Raw genomic sequence first — 14,333 nt, 5'->3', positions numbered from 1 at the left:
GGAGGGTAACCCCAGAGTCCTACCTTGTCTTGAGTGTAAAAATTCCTAATGGTACCTAACTTCATTTCTTGAGAGGCCTGTGTAATTTACCTACTGCAAGTTGGGTAAAATCTGGGTGCAAAAAAATGGCCATATTTGTGGAAATATATTACAGAAATTTAAAAACACAAGCAAATAAAATAACTAAAGTGAAATATTAAGAATAAATATAATAAACCAACTATTGGTAATTAACCAAAAAATAGCATGAAAAAATTTTAGATTCATAAATAGAAACAGCATTAAAACGGCTCCAATACAAACAAATAATCTACAAAGCACATAATGTATGTATAATATATAATATATAGAATTTGACTTAAGCATGATGCAAAATAGGTATTATCTCTCCTAAAATAATTTTCCTCCTTTTTTAGTCAAACAAAGCTCAAGATTAAACAAAGACTTAAAAAAAAGAAATCTTCAATGTTTTTCAAGATTCATATCATTGGTATTTTTTTTTCATCATTGGTATTCTTATTTTGAAAATACATTATATATATATAGTTGGCTAAAATGATTAATTTTGATCATGTCATGAAGAACCTTGTTTTCTTCAGCATACGGAAAAAGAAATACAAATATAAAACAACAAAACAAAGACTTTAAAAAATTAATGCTTGTATACACATCCGGATTGTCTTCAAAAGCTGGAATATTTCATTTTCTAAGCGACATAACATTTTTTTGAATGAGTACATTTAGAGTACTTTAGAAGTCAGGGATCTTTTCGGTGTATATCTGAATGCATATAGTACATGTAAATAGACACAGCATATTTTAAACAGTAGGTTAAGTAACACTTAAAAACTAATTGCATTTTTGTCATTAAGAAAAAATAGCACCAAGTATCACACACACAAAAAAACGAATGGAACGCGTAACGAAAGTCAAAACAGGTATTCCCTGACCGGGAATCGAACCCGGGCCGCGGCGGTGAGAGCGCCGAATCCTAACCACTAGACCACCAGGGAACTTGGTAGCAGCTTCTGCACATTTTCATTTGTTACCTATAAAAAAATTTTTTACAGCTCTGACCAATAGGAAATAAGATTGTTGTTTCAAGTCCTTCCTGTTGTGGGTGCTAGTCTCTTGCACTGGGGAAAATTCGTGGCGTCCGCAGCAGAGTTCCGCTGCGGCTCCTAAAGAAAAGAGCTGGACCTTCCAAGTCCAAATCGCTTCCGATGCTGGAAAAGACGCGCTGAATTTGCGTTCTAGACTACTGTCAAAATACCGTCCAGAATCTCGTTTTCTTAATTACCTCGCGCTTTTTCTAAATCTAACCTGTCTCTGTCCATCTTTCTTTCTAAAGCAGATGTTAAGCTCCACTAAACATTTTTCTAAACCTGACAATATATTGCCACCGGCGGAGAGCATTTCACCGCACACATCCTCGGCACAAAGCATCGGCTCTGAAAACGGGGGCGATGAAGGGCCACGCGGCCTTACGGATGCGTGACATTACATAGAATATATATGAAGTGCATTGATTTGGGGAAATAGATATATATATATATTAATTTTTTTTACTTGTTTAGGAATCAGGCTTACGAGGCTAAGAGAGCTATGGGTGGTCCCTGCTGAAGAACCAGGGCACCTAAAACCATATCCAAATAAACCCTTCAAACCTTCTGTATCCAGAAGGTTTCAAATACTGTTACTCTCTGGGCCATTGCTTCACCTCTCAGCATTTTGTGCGAGACACGGCTAGGCAAAGATGTAATTACCAAATGAGTCAGTAGCCCAGCCTCAATTCAGAAACGCTCAAGAAATAATGAGCAGAGACAATAGGATGTCACTCAGCTATGAAAGTGCCAACCGTTACAGTCAAACAAGTGTATCCCGAGAGACCCTGCTCCTCTGCAAGATGCAAGAAGGCTTAAGTAAAATAGATATAAATTTGTTATGAACTTGCCCGTAACATCCGGCGCCATTGTAAATTACAGTCTCCATCCATTACCATAGAATTTAGAAGAGCCCCGGCTTGCATATCGTTTCTTGTTTTCAGCAACTCAAAAGATGGAATTTAGGTTGCTGGTAAATTTTATCTAAAATTATTTAATGGCATGCAAGTGGAAGAATAATAGGTCTTATTCAGGGTAAGAAATAAATATGGGAAAATCGGCAGAAATTTCTAAACTTTATTATATTTTAGGTGAGACACACACACCTCTATCCAACAAGGAAGTTTTAGGAAATTGAGTTCAGTAGATGGAGCTCTTACCTGTAAGTTGGGGATTACCAGAGTTTAACAGTGGAGGATCTGTCTTGTTTTGTCTTGTTCTATTCTGTTTTTTAAACGAGGTAACCTTTGTTTATAACATTACATAAGTTTTAGGTATACAACATTACAATTCAATGTCTGTAGACACTATAGCATATCTGATTTTGAATGAAAAGATAAAGGAGATATTACTTTTAAGATAATTTTAACTTGCTGTAATAGGCTTAGTCACAGTATTGTGCAAAAAGTACGAAAGGGTGCAGTAAACACCATCATCTTTCTCTTACTCCCTAATCCATCTTCATTGTTTCTTCCCAGAGGAGGCCAGTGTTCAGTTTCTTCTGTATCCTACTAGACATAGTTCCTGCATATACAATATTTTCCCTTTTATCCTGAAACGTTTCAAAGCTGCAGAAAGTTACAAGTATAAGACAATGAACACACATACACTCATCATCTAGACCTGTGCTCTCCAGTTTAGTAGCACCAGAAGCATGGGGCTATTGTGCATTGAAATGTGGCTAGTACAAACTTACATGTTCTATATGTTCAATGCATACTGGCCTTATTCTGAAAAAAATAAAAAAGAAGGTAAAATATCTCAATATTTTATATTCATTATATTTTAAATAATAAATATATTGAGTTAAATTATTTAAATTAATTTAATTTTTTTTACTTTTCAAAATGTAATTACTAGAATGTAGTATTTCAAGTTATATGTATGGCTTGCAGTATATTTGTACTTATGGTAATGATCTAGATTCAACAGTTGTTATATTTGCCATATTTGTTTTCTCTTGATCTTTTGTTTTGAAGCATTTGAGTTTAGTTGTAGATGTCATACTTTACTTCTAAATACTTTATCATATATTTCTTAAAAACAAGCAATACACTCATGGCACAAAATTTAAACTTTATACAATATTATTATTTATTACAATTAATCAAAATTTCCTCTTGTCTTAATAATACTTTTTAGACAGGATCCACTAAAAGATTATATATTGCAATAATTAGTCATGTTTCTGTGGTCTCCTTCCTTTAACCTGGGATAATTCGCTAATGTTCTAAATTTAAAAAGAAAAATAACACTGACTTTTTTGAATAGTGAAGGACCATTGTTTCAGAAAGTCCCTCAATTTAGATAGCGGTAAATATTTCTTTGGGCAGGAAAACTACCTTAATGATGTACTCTTTTCAGTGCATCACACCAGGCTGCTGATGTATGGCATAACCTGTAGTGTAAATGTGGTAGGCAGAATGGCGATGCCCATGGAAATGTTCCTGTCCTAGTCTCCAGAATGCAAGAATGTTACTTCACGTGGCATGGTATTAAATCAGGGATTTTGAGATGCTATTAGAGATTTTGAGACAGTAGGTTATCCTGCATTAGATCAGTGGGCCCCGAATCACCAACCGTATCCTTACAAGGAGGGAGGCAGAAGAGTCCGAGTCCCAGTGATGTGATCTGAGGAAGACTCTCCCCACTTCTACAGTTTTTGAGGGTGGAGGAAGGCGACCATGAGCCAAGGACTGTAGGTGGTTTCCAGAAGCTGGAAAGTGCAAGGAAACAGGTTATCCCCTAGAGTCTCCAGAAAGAAGCCAGCCCTGCCAACACAAGGCATCTGACACACATGCCTTGTGACATGTGTGTCAGATGCCTGGACTACAGAAGTGTAAGACAATAAATGTATGCTGTTTTAAGTTTCTAAGTTTGTGATGATTTTCACAATTGCAATAAGAAATTCATACATCTGGCCAAGATGGAGGTGTAGGGAGACACACTGTGCCTCCTTGCACAATCCAAATTAAGGACAAAAAAATTTTGAAAACAAAAAAACAACCAGAACTTACAGAAAAATTGAACCATATAGAAGTCCGACAACCATTCATCCAGACCGGTAAGAGGGTAGAGTCCGAGGCCAGTGGAGAGGGGTCGAGCAGGAAAAAGCAAGGGCTGGTGGACCCAGGTGCGCAGGCAGTGATTGGCAGACCCAGTGAGGCACGCAAGGCGATTGGCTGACTGTGGTCCCACATTCATGCACAGATAAACCAGGCAAAAAATGGGCAGTGAGACAGATGGCACAATGCAGGGCCCCAGCGATGGGAAATAAAGCCTAAAAGCACCAATTGAAAGTACTTGTGGGTACTGAAGTGCTGGGAGAGACTCCCAGCCTCACAGGAGAGTTTGTCTGAGAGACCCGCAGGGTCCTAGAACGTACACAAGCCCACCCACCTGGGAAACAATACCAGAAGAGCGCGATTTGCTTGTGGGAAGAAGCAGAAGGGACTGAAATCCGAGAGAGGGGAACAAGCACCATTGTTCCCTCTCTGACCACACCCCCACATACAGTATCACAACCCAGAAACTGGGTTGCCCTACCCTGGTGAACACCTAAGGCTCCACCCCTCATTACCTAAAAGGCTAGACCAGACCAGAAAATTATGGCTCAAACAGAAGAACAAATCAAAGTTCCAGAGCCAATACTTTTAAGCGGCCAAGAGATAGCCAACCTATCAGATGCTCAGTTCAAAGCACTGATCAGGATGCTCACAGAAATGGTTGATTTTGGTCACAAATTAGATGAAAAAATGAAGGCTACGCTAAGAGAAATGAAGGAAAATGCACAGGGAACCAATAGTGATGGGAAGAAAACTGGGACTCAAATCAATGGAGTGGACAAGAAGGAAGTAAGAAACAACCAAACAGAAGGGAATGAAGAAACAAGAATTTTAAAAAATGAGGAGGCTTAGGAACATCCAGGACATCTTTTAAACATTCCAAGATCCCAATTATAGGGGTACCAGAAGGGGAAGAGGAAGAGCAACAAGTAGCAAACTTATTTGAACAAATAATAAAGGGGAACTTCCCCCATCTGGCAAAGGAAATAGACTTCCAGGAAGTCCAGGAAGCTCAAAGAGTTCCAAAGAAGTTGAATCCAAGGAGGAACACACCAAGGCACATCATAATTACATTAGCCAAGATTAAAATGAAGGAGAGAATCCTAGAAGCAGCAAGAGATAAGGGGACAGTCACCTACAAAGGAATTCCCATGAGACTGTCAGCTGATTTCTCAAAAGAGACCTTGCAAGCAAGAAGGGGCTGGAAAGAAGTATTCCAAGTCATGAAATCCAAAGACCTACAGCCAAGATTGCTCTATCCAGCAAAGCTTTCATTTAGAATGGAAGGGCAGATAAAGCCCTTGTCAAATAAGGTCAAGTTCAAGGAGTTCATCATCACCAAGCCCTTATATATGTAATGTTAATGGGACTTATCTAAGAAAAAGAAGATAAGAAATATGAAAGTGAAAGGACAGCAAACTCACAGTTATTAACAACCACACCTAAAACAAAAGCCAACTAAGCAAACAACTAGAACTGGAACAGAACTACAGAAATGGAGATCACATGGAGGGTTGGCAACAGAGGAGTGAGAAGAGGAGAGAGGGGGGAAACAGTATAGAGAATAAGTGGCGTAGATGGTAGATAGAAAATAGTTGGGGGGTAAGAATAGTATAGGAAATGTAGAAGCCAAAGAACTTATGACGCATGGACATGAACTACAGGGGGAGAAATGTAGATGAGAGGGGGTGTGCAGGGTGGAGGGGAATGAAGGGGGGGAAATGGGACAACTGTAATAGCATAATCAATAAAATATATTAAAGAAGAGAAACTTATACAGAAGTTTGATCATATGTTTAAGGTGTCTGACATTTCTCCATTGTAAAGTTACCATTTACACCTATAATTAATAAATATCGCCCACAGAAGTAATACATCTGAGAACGTATTAATCTTTTCTATTCCTCAGTAAACTTTCGCCGGGTGGGTTTCATATGCACTGATGATCTTTGCCTGAATTCATTATTGCTAGGGTGATTATGAAACAGTGATATTTTAATTTTATCATTCTCATGCAAAGAACTTTCCTTTCTCTCCTCCCTCTTTTATTATCTATTTAATTCTTAAATATCAGTTTGGACTCATTCTTTTTCTGTATTTGTGTTTTTTTTTTATTTTTAATTTGTTATAATCTATAGCTGTCGTTGTTCATAATACTTAAATTATCCCAAATTTGTCCAGGAGTCTCTAGGCTGGGTCCTGCGATCTGTGGACATGCCCCTATGAATTCTGACTACTTCTCATCATCTGGCATGAGATGGTCCTGGCATACTCTTGTTTTGTCAACTATGACTTAGTTACGATTAACATCTTTATGCATATATCTCTTATTTTCAAGTTTCCTTTGTTTTCACATAAAGAACAGTATATTCTAACTCTTCTCTAACCTTTTCTAAAGCAATATCTTTTGAAGGATGTCCATTCTTTACATAAGGTCTTTTCTCATTATCTTTGGTAACTGCATAAAATTCCACTGTATACATATTTCATTCCATTGTATACATGTTTCTTATCATTGGTCATTTAGATCATTTCCAATATGTTTCTGTTACCAAAGTAGTACAATGAATAATCTTAGTCTGACATAATTTAGCAATTAGTTTTTATAAATTTGCCTACAAGTGACTTACCTTGTAGAGCATCTCAATATCTGATTTGAAAATGTTATCATATATTAGAAGAAAAATCATGTCATCCAATTCAAATTCAATTATAGTCATGATTTACCGACAATTTTATTTTTCAATATGATTTCAACCTGACTCAGCTATTCTTTTTCTGTTTGTTAATTTGTTCATTCACCAAACAAATATTTATTGACTCTATATGTCAGGCACTATGTTAGGCACCAAAGACATAAAAGATGAACAAAACAGAATCCCTGAGTTTGAAGTTCAGTCTGGTGGTGTTCAAGCAGACAAGCAATTACAGTGGAGTAATAGAGAGTAAAAGAGATGTGTGGCTACATTTTAATTTAATAACTTTATTTAATCAATTAAAAAATCATCATTCATCATGCACACATTGTTGATGGGGATATGAAATGGTACAGCCACCCTGGAAAACAGCTTGGCAGTTTCTCATAAAACTAAACATGCTGGGACCATATGACCCAGCAACTGTATTCTTCGGCATTTATGCCAGAGAAATGAAAACTTATGTTCATTCATAACACCCCAAAACTTTATTACAATATACTCCAAACTGGAAACAATCAACATGTCCTTCCATGGGTGAATAAACTGTGGTACATCCATACCATGGATTATGTATTCAAAAAGGGGGCGAACTATTCATACACATAACAATTTGGATGCATTGTAAGGGAATTATGCTGAGTGAAGGGGGGAAGCCAATCTAAAAGATTACATACCATATGATTCCCATTTATATAGCATTTTAGAAATTATATAGATGGGAACAGAGTAATGATTGCTGGGAATTAGATGTAGTAGGCAGAGGACGGATGTAGCTGTAAAGGGTAGGTTGTGGGAGCTCTGCAGTGACAGAACAGCACCATACATACCTTGTGGCGATGGTAGAAGAAAATCGCACAGCAAACACACACACAGAGCATATGTAAAGCTGGTGAAATGTGAATAAGCTTTGAAGACTGTAACAATGTCGATTTTCTGGGTTTGATATTGTACTGCAGTGATGCAAGATGTCACCATCGGGAGAATGGCTAGGCCCGAGGGGGTGGGGAGAACCCGAGACTTTCCTATACATTTCTTGCAACTCTTTGTGAATCTATAGTTATTTCCTTCGAAAAACTCTCTTTTCAGTTTATTGCACTGTAGATTTCTTTCATTCAATAAATCCAAACCACCACTACCACTTAATGCCACTTTGAGTTTATGGATTCGTTTCAGAATCTTAAATCATATCTTAGCACCAGCTTATTTGATTAAGTTTTTCAGAAAGTGTAAAACTATCTAAGGAATTCTCAGGCTATTTAACAGACTATTTTTAGCTGAAATAAGACAAAAGAAACTGTCCAAGAAGAGATATTTTAAAATTTGTTGTAAATGACAGGAAAGGGTAAGTGAATTGGGCTTAATCTGAATAATCAGCCCTAAATTCTGTGTGCTGACAGGCACCTAGACGGCAACCCATTTCTGTGTAGGACAGTATTTTTTTCCCAGTCCACTCTGGCAGGCTCCTCCTTTTACGTGGTAAGGAGATCTCCACTTCCTCTTTTAGACTTTATAACAAGCCAAGAGAAGCACGGAACCTATGTCCCAATTGTGCAAATGAGCCACTGCCTTCAATCCTGTTAAATAGCGAAGCCTATTCGGCCTCTGTAGGTGCAGGATGGCTACCCACAAAGACCTCCATAGATGTCAATCAGCATTTACCTCCTATGGACGGACCCCCTGCATCTCAACCAGCCCAAGTCCAGTGTGTGAAAAGTGCTTCTCTCTGTGTGAGAAAGAGGAAGGGATGTTTAACCAGTAAAAAGTGAATTATTTTTGGTGCTAAGTAGACTAAACTCATCACCCAATGCATAAATTTCCTCTCTGACACATTTATGGAGAAAACTTCCAAAGAAGTTTCCGTACCTTCAGTGGCTGTAATCTCATTTCACATCCAGGAAGTCTTTCATTTTGGCAAACTGTTAAAGCAGCATTTGCCAACGTTCCTGGAATCCCACTTCCATGTGAGGTTACCAGTGTTGTGTTTTTAAAAAGCCATACCAACCATACTTCCTCATTACAAAGTTACCTTTGGACAGATATGTAAGAAAAGTACTGAAAGCATCTGCAGTAACAGTTGCTGTTGTTTGGTGATGATTCCTGAAGCCATGAAATTCCTACCCAAGCCCTTCAGAAAGTCACTTGGGAGAACACCCAATACCTGAACTCAGGGATCCTGGTGCCTCCCGCAGGTCCAGTTCCTACCATGAGGAGCAGCAAAGAGAAATAGGGCGAGAGAAGTGATCTTTCTTTCCTTCCTGTAAGAGCCAAGGGAATCTCTCCTCTCTACCTGCTCCACACAGGGTTATTATCCCAGAAAAAGTGAGATGACAGTCCTACCTACAATGACCTCAGCAGAGATAGATCAGTTTCCATATTTAACAGAGGCCCTCATATCCACAAAATCAGTGCAACCTTGTATTTTTTTATTAACTCAGTATTTGCCAAGCATCTTCTATTAGGAGGTACAATACGGGATACTAGGGATAAAATTTTTAAAGGGAAAAGCTTTATTATAATAATGTATATTATTAGACTAATAGCTAACTTTTCTTCAAGATCACATTCTAGACTTTATTCTAAGTATCATTCATGGATTATCTTATTTAATTGTGATCCTTTTGTCCACCTTGTACAGCTGATACTATTATCATCCCCTTTCTACAGATAAAGCAACAGGGGTTGAATAATTTACCAAAGGTCAGCATGCGGTGAAGTGGAGGTCAGAAGCCAGGGCCTAAATTCTTAGAGATTACCATGTTCTTAAGAAGTACACATTCTAATGGAGTTTGATCTGTAGTGTACTAAGGTTTCCCAAATCATTTATATATTATATCTACCTCCCAATTAAAATTTCACCTTCTATTGAGAGCAGCACTGTCCAGAAGAATTTCCTGCAATAATGGAAATGTTCTACTTTATTATGTCCTAAAGAATAGTCAACAGCCATGTGTGGTTCTTGAGCACTTGAAATGTGTCTACTGGGGCAAAAAACATTTTTAACCAAATTTAAATGGCCACATGTGACTAGTGAGTTCCATTTTTGACAGGACAGATACAGAAGGAAAGGAGATGGCTTTATGTCTGCTGATTTCTGTATTAAGGCAAAGCTTCGCAAATCAACATGTTGAGTTTAATGAAATATAATGAATGAAAAATCTTTAAGGGGAAATTTCCTCCAACCTTTAAGCTAGGGAGCAGAAATCTTTATTTTACTGGGACTTCCACTGTAATAAAATATTATAACAAAAATATGATAGAGCATACAGTCCTAGGAGTTGATGAAGATGGTAAAGAGGGTCCTTCCCTAACATGCAATGTTTTGGAAAGGCTGATATTTTATCATTTATTGTTACTTCTTTTAAAATACAGAGGTGGGCAAAAGTAGGTTTACTGTGCCCTTGTGACACTTTTGAATAAAGTTATTATAATAATCATAACCTGTATGTCTTTTCCATATGAACTGTAAACCCACTCTTGCTCAACCATGTACATACTCAGTTATATCTTTGCTAATAAAAAAGATCACTACTTACTTTGGATCCATAGGTAGAAAAAGGACACTTTTGATGGGAAAAGGATGGAATCAGTCTAGAATTGCAACTCAATGAACATTTCCTACAGAAACTATATTCTAAGGCAGACCTCTTTATAAATTTTGTTAAACTGCCAAAATATCATTGGCTTCATTATGTCATTCATACATTAAATACTGCATAAATATTACACACACTCATATAAGTGAGCTATTTTGACTTGAGGGCAAAATATCATGAATAATAATAGATAATTTTGAAAATAAACTGGGGCCGTCGATCAGCTGGTGTCCCTGAAAGTGGCCAAGTCAAGCTCTCACATTCCCTGATCCAGAGCGGTGAGTCTCCCCCGCTGCTCGGCGCTGGCCCACCACTTTCCTAGCAGGAACTCATCCCATAAAGTCCTAGCGATCTCAGCACAATTTGCACTGCTATGAAGCACGTCTTTTCCTTTGCTTTTGAGAAATCATTTCTATTAAGAAAAAAAAAAAAACTACGGGTCACAGTATTCAGCCCTTTGTCCTTTCCAATGTTATGTTTCCAAAGGGGAAACGCATCTCTTCCCCCTCCTGCTCCCACCCCAGTACGGCATCCCGGATGCTGCCAAATTGCAACCCTTACAGCAGTAGGGACGTAGCAACTGGGGCCTCCAGGAAGAGGAGGAGGAGATCCGAGAGAACTTGGGCTGGGGAGATTTGCATCAGCAGATGGGCAGTGCCCGAGAGCTGCCCATCCCCACGTGGGTGCAGTTCCCTCTCTGATCCCATGACCAGCCCTGCAAGATGACTTTAGATTTTAAAACCATAAAAACACTCATCAAAGAACTGTGAGAGCAGGTCAGTTTCTCTGGACATCTCAAAGCATATTCTTTGACTCTGACATCAGCTCTATATTTGGGAGCTTAATTTTCCCTTGAAAATAATTTGCAAATGACACAATACCCTAAAGAAAAAGGGAAACACCTATTTTTTCACATTAAAATTATGAGGATGTAAACCTGAGGTCCAGTTATATACATGCTGAGTGAAGAATTGGGCGATTATTCCATATTTTGCAAGATAATACAACACGGCCATTTGCAGGTGAAATCGCAAGGCCACCACGGTTCATTGCTTTGTTCCAAACTCCTCGGGAGGCTGCTGAGCAGCGGCAGCAACCCAAAGGAGGCTGCTATCTCGTGTGCCCGTGTGTGGCCCCTGACACACCAGTATTATCAGACCAGCTGCAGGCTCTACTTTGAGGGTTCTTCCCCCGCCCCCTAAGTAAGGGCAAACCTCGCAGCCAAATCATGCTAGTCACCTGGCAAGGCCGGGCTTGGCCCAGAGACGGGAACAGCACCCAAGTGAGGATGGGAAGCTCAGACACTGCCCATCTGCTGATGCAGATCTTCCCGGCCCAAGCTCTCTCGGTCTGTGCCAAGAGTCAGCCTGGAGGGCCCAATTGCTACGTCCCCACTGCTGTAACGATTGCAATTTGGCAGCATCCGGGATGCTGTACCGGGGACGAGAGCAGGAGGGGGAGGAGGAGATGGTGGGCCCTTTGCGAAATGCAGCGCCGGGAAGGGCAGAAGCCTGAATTTAATGGTTCCCGAGCTGGAATGAAACTTAAGTCTTTAAAGCTTGAGGATACGCTCTAACTTCAGCTCTACTGTCAGAGCCTTACTTTCCAAGTAGAGTGGTGACTATAGCAGCCCAGCTACGGTAGGGAATGAAGCCCAGGAAGAGGTAAGCACCTCCCAGGCTCTGCCGCCCCGAGTCTGGCCACCGGGGCAGCAACGAGTTCGCTCTCTGGAGGCGTCACAATGGGCCGAGGCCTGCGGAGGCCGCGCGCGCAGCTCTCCGGGGCGGAGCCGCCGGGCTGAGGTTGGGGCTGTGCGGAGGCAGTGGAAGCTGCAGCAGCTGGGGGTGGAGGTGCTGCCTAGCCTCCCAGCTCGGAGGTCGCTGGGGCGAGGAGGATGCGGCATTTGCAGCCAAAACCACCCAGCCTGGCCCCGGACCTCCCTGGCCCTCTCAGCTGCGGAGAGGCGCAGAGCGTGGCACTGGCCGGGCGGAGCTAGAGGCGGGCGTCTACCCCGCGTCGCACCACCCGCAGCTCTCCACTCTGGCCGGGCCCGGGAGCCTGGGGCCACGGATGCCCTGACCGTAGGCGCAGCTGCAAGGTTGGCCGGGCGCCGCCGCTCGCGGGGAGAGGCCTGAGGAGTCCCGGGGGCGGCCGCGTCCACCAGCTTCAGACGCCAGTCCCCGGGGGCGCTCGCCTCTGCGCTCCTCCTTCCTGGCCCAGCTCTTCTTTAGCGGACGTTCCCTCCACGACCGCTCCTTCCTCCCACCTAGATGATGCGTTCCCCTGCGCGGAGCATCAGAGGCCAGCACTCCCAGAAATGCGTGCGCCGGATCCCCATCTCCGGGACCCGAGGAACCGACGCCCCCGCCCTGTAGGTAGGTGGGTTAGGCGAGGACCAGCCCTCGCCGCCTCCCGCAGCTGATGCTGCAGCTGAGAAGAGACGGGGGGCAGGGTCCGGGACCCGCCAAACTTGCCCCGCGCCCGTGTCACTGGAGCATTCTGAGGTGTGCTCTTGGCCCTGGGCGCAGCCCTTGGTTAACCTGACAACCTCTTGTTGAGCCCGGGTGTCCAAGCGGAGGCAGAGAGAAGCTGGACCCTTCCCGGCCCACCCCCAGGGACCTCGCGCGCTGCGGGCAGGGTGGGGTGGGGGGACAAATTGGTGTCAGGCTGATCTAGGGGGAAGACCTTGGATTTTCAGCAGCTCAGGTAGAATTATGGTACTGTATTTTTTTCTGGCTGCATGAGCTGATGCGTTTTTTCGGTTTTAGCTAAAAACGTGTACACAGGGAAAGCGCTATTTTAGCGGCGTATAGAAGTCGCTGTGGATTTCTGTGCATTTAAGAGCTGGTTGGCTTGTATGTAAACTAGGTGGCTCAAGCCTTTTAGGGCCAATTAAAGAAGGTCCTTGTAGAAGTCAAATTATGTCGGGGATACAGCGTCAGGGGTATTCCCCACGCTGCCGACCCCGGAGCCTCCTGCTCGTCTGAGGGATGCGTTTCAGAGCCGCAAGTTTGTTACAGGTGTCGGGAGTTGAGAAGCAGCGGGACGCCTGCACTGAGCCGGCCAGCAGAGGCAGCCTGGGGCGCAGCCTAGCTTCCAACTAGGTCCACGGTTTGTATTTCTGAGACACTGGTTATGAATTCTAACAGGTTACTTAAAAAAAAATAAGGTTTAGAGTTTTGCAAAGTGGATCATTGTATGGTCCAAATTCGTATTGAGCAGAGGTCCCCAACCCCCGGGCCGCGGACCGGGACGGGTCCGTGGTCGGTTGGAAACCGGGCCGCACAGGCGGAGGTGAGCAGCGGGCACGCCAAACTTCGCTCTTATGGCCTGAGCTCTGCCTCCTGCCCCGCCCCTCCCCTCTCCGCGGAAAAATTGTCTTCCACGAAACCGGTACCCGGTGCCAAAAAGGTTGGGGACTGCTGGTTTAGGGCTTTGGAAAATGAACCAGTGTGAGTGAGCTCCAGGGGGACAGAGCCTTTGTCTGGTTCAGTCCTGTAATCCCCATCATCTGTTGCCTATTGCGCGTTTACTGTGTTAGTTTTTTGTCCAACTTTGTCAAGCTTCATCTAAAGAAAATTTAGCTTCAAAATCTACTTGTCTGCCCTGTGGCTGTTAAAGTTTAACTGGGTTTTAAAAATTGTTTATTTGTGTATATAGTCAAATTCAGTTAACATCTTCAGTTTGAATTTTGACATTTTTAGGATCATATGCTATTCTTTAAATAAGGCAATTCTCCCCAACTTCAAATACAAGTTTATTTCATGTCCAAGCTTGCACATTTTTCAGTTTTACTGGTAATCAAACTTATTTCAGTTAAACTCTCAGTTTGTAAAAAGTACAGTTCATGTTTAAAAGAAAATTCTAAGTTAC

At 41.8% G+C, this 14,333-nt stretch overlaps 1 protein-coding gene and 1 non-coding gene across 7 annotated transcripts in view; one reads left to right on the top strand and one right to left on the bottom strand.

Moving 5' to 3' along the window:
- Positions 1 to 941: 941 nt before the first annotated feature.
- Positions 942 to 1,013, bottom strand: TRNAE-CUC (transfer RNA glutamic acid (anticodon CUC)). Its single transcript has one exon. It is a non-coding gene; the product is annotated as a tRNA-Glu (tRNA).
- A 10,887-nt stretch (positions 1,014 to 11,900) lies between these two features.
- The window catches only part of NCOA7 (nuclear receptor coactivator 7), a 141,939-nt gene continuing 139,506 nt past the window's right edge, over positions 11,901 to 14,333 (top strand). For 2 of the 6 annotated variants that reach the window (XM_037139615.2, XM_037139614.2), the window contains exon 1: positions 12,236 to 12,835. The gene's annotated coding sequence lies outside the window, so the exon portion shown is untranslated. Of the gene's footprint in view, positions 12,125 to 12,232; positions 12,836 to 14,333 lie in introns of those variants that run through there. The other 4 variants (XM_037139612.2, XM_037139613.2, XM_037139610.2 and 1 more) reach the window with 4 other exon arrangements.

Source organism: Artibeus jamaicensis, unplaced genomic scaffold (assembly GCF_021234435.1).
Source record: "Artibeus jamaicensis isolate MK-2021 breed Jamaican fruit bat unplaced genomic scaffold, CSHL_Jam_final contig_387, whole genome shotgun sequence".
NCBI lineage: Eukaryota > Metazoa > Chordata > Mammalia > Chiroptera > Phyllostomidae > Artibeus > Artibeus jamaicensis.
The sequence above is the reverse complement of the archived record's forward strand: the minus strand, read 5'-3'. Positions and strand labels throughout refer to the sequence as shown.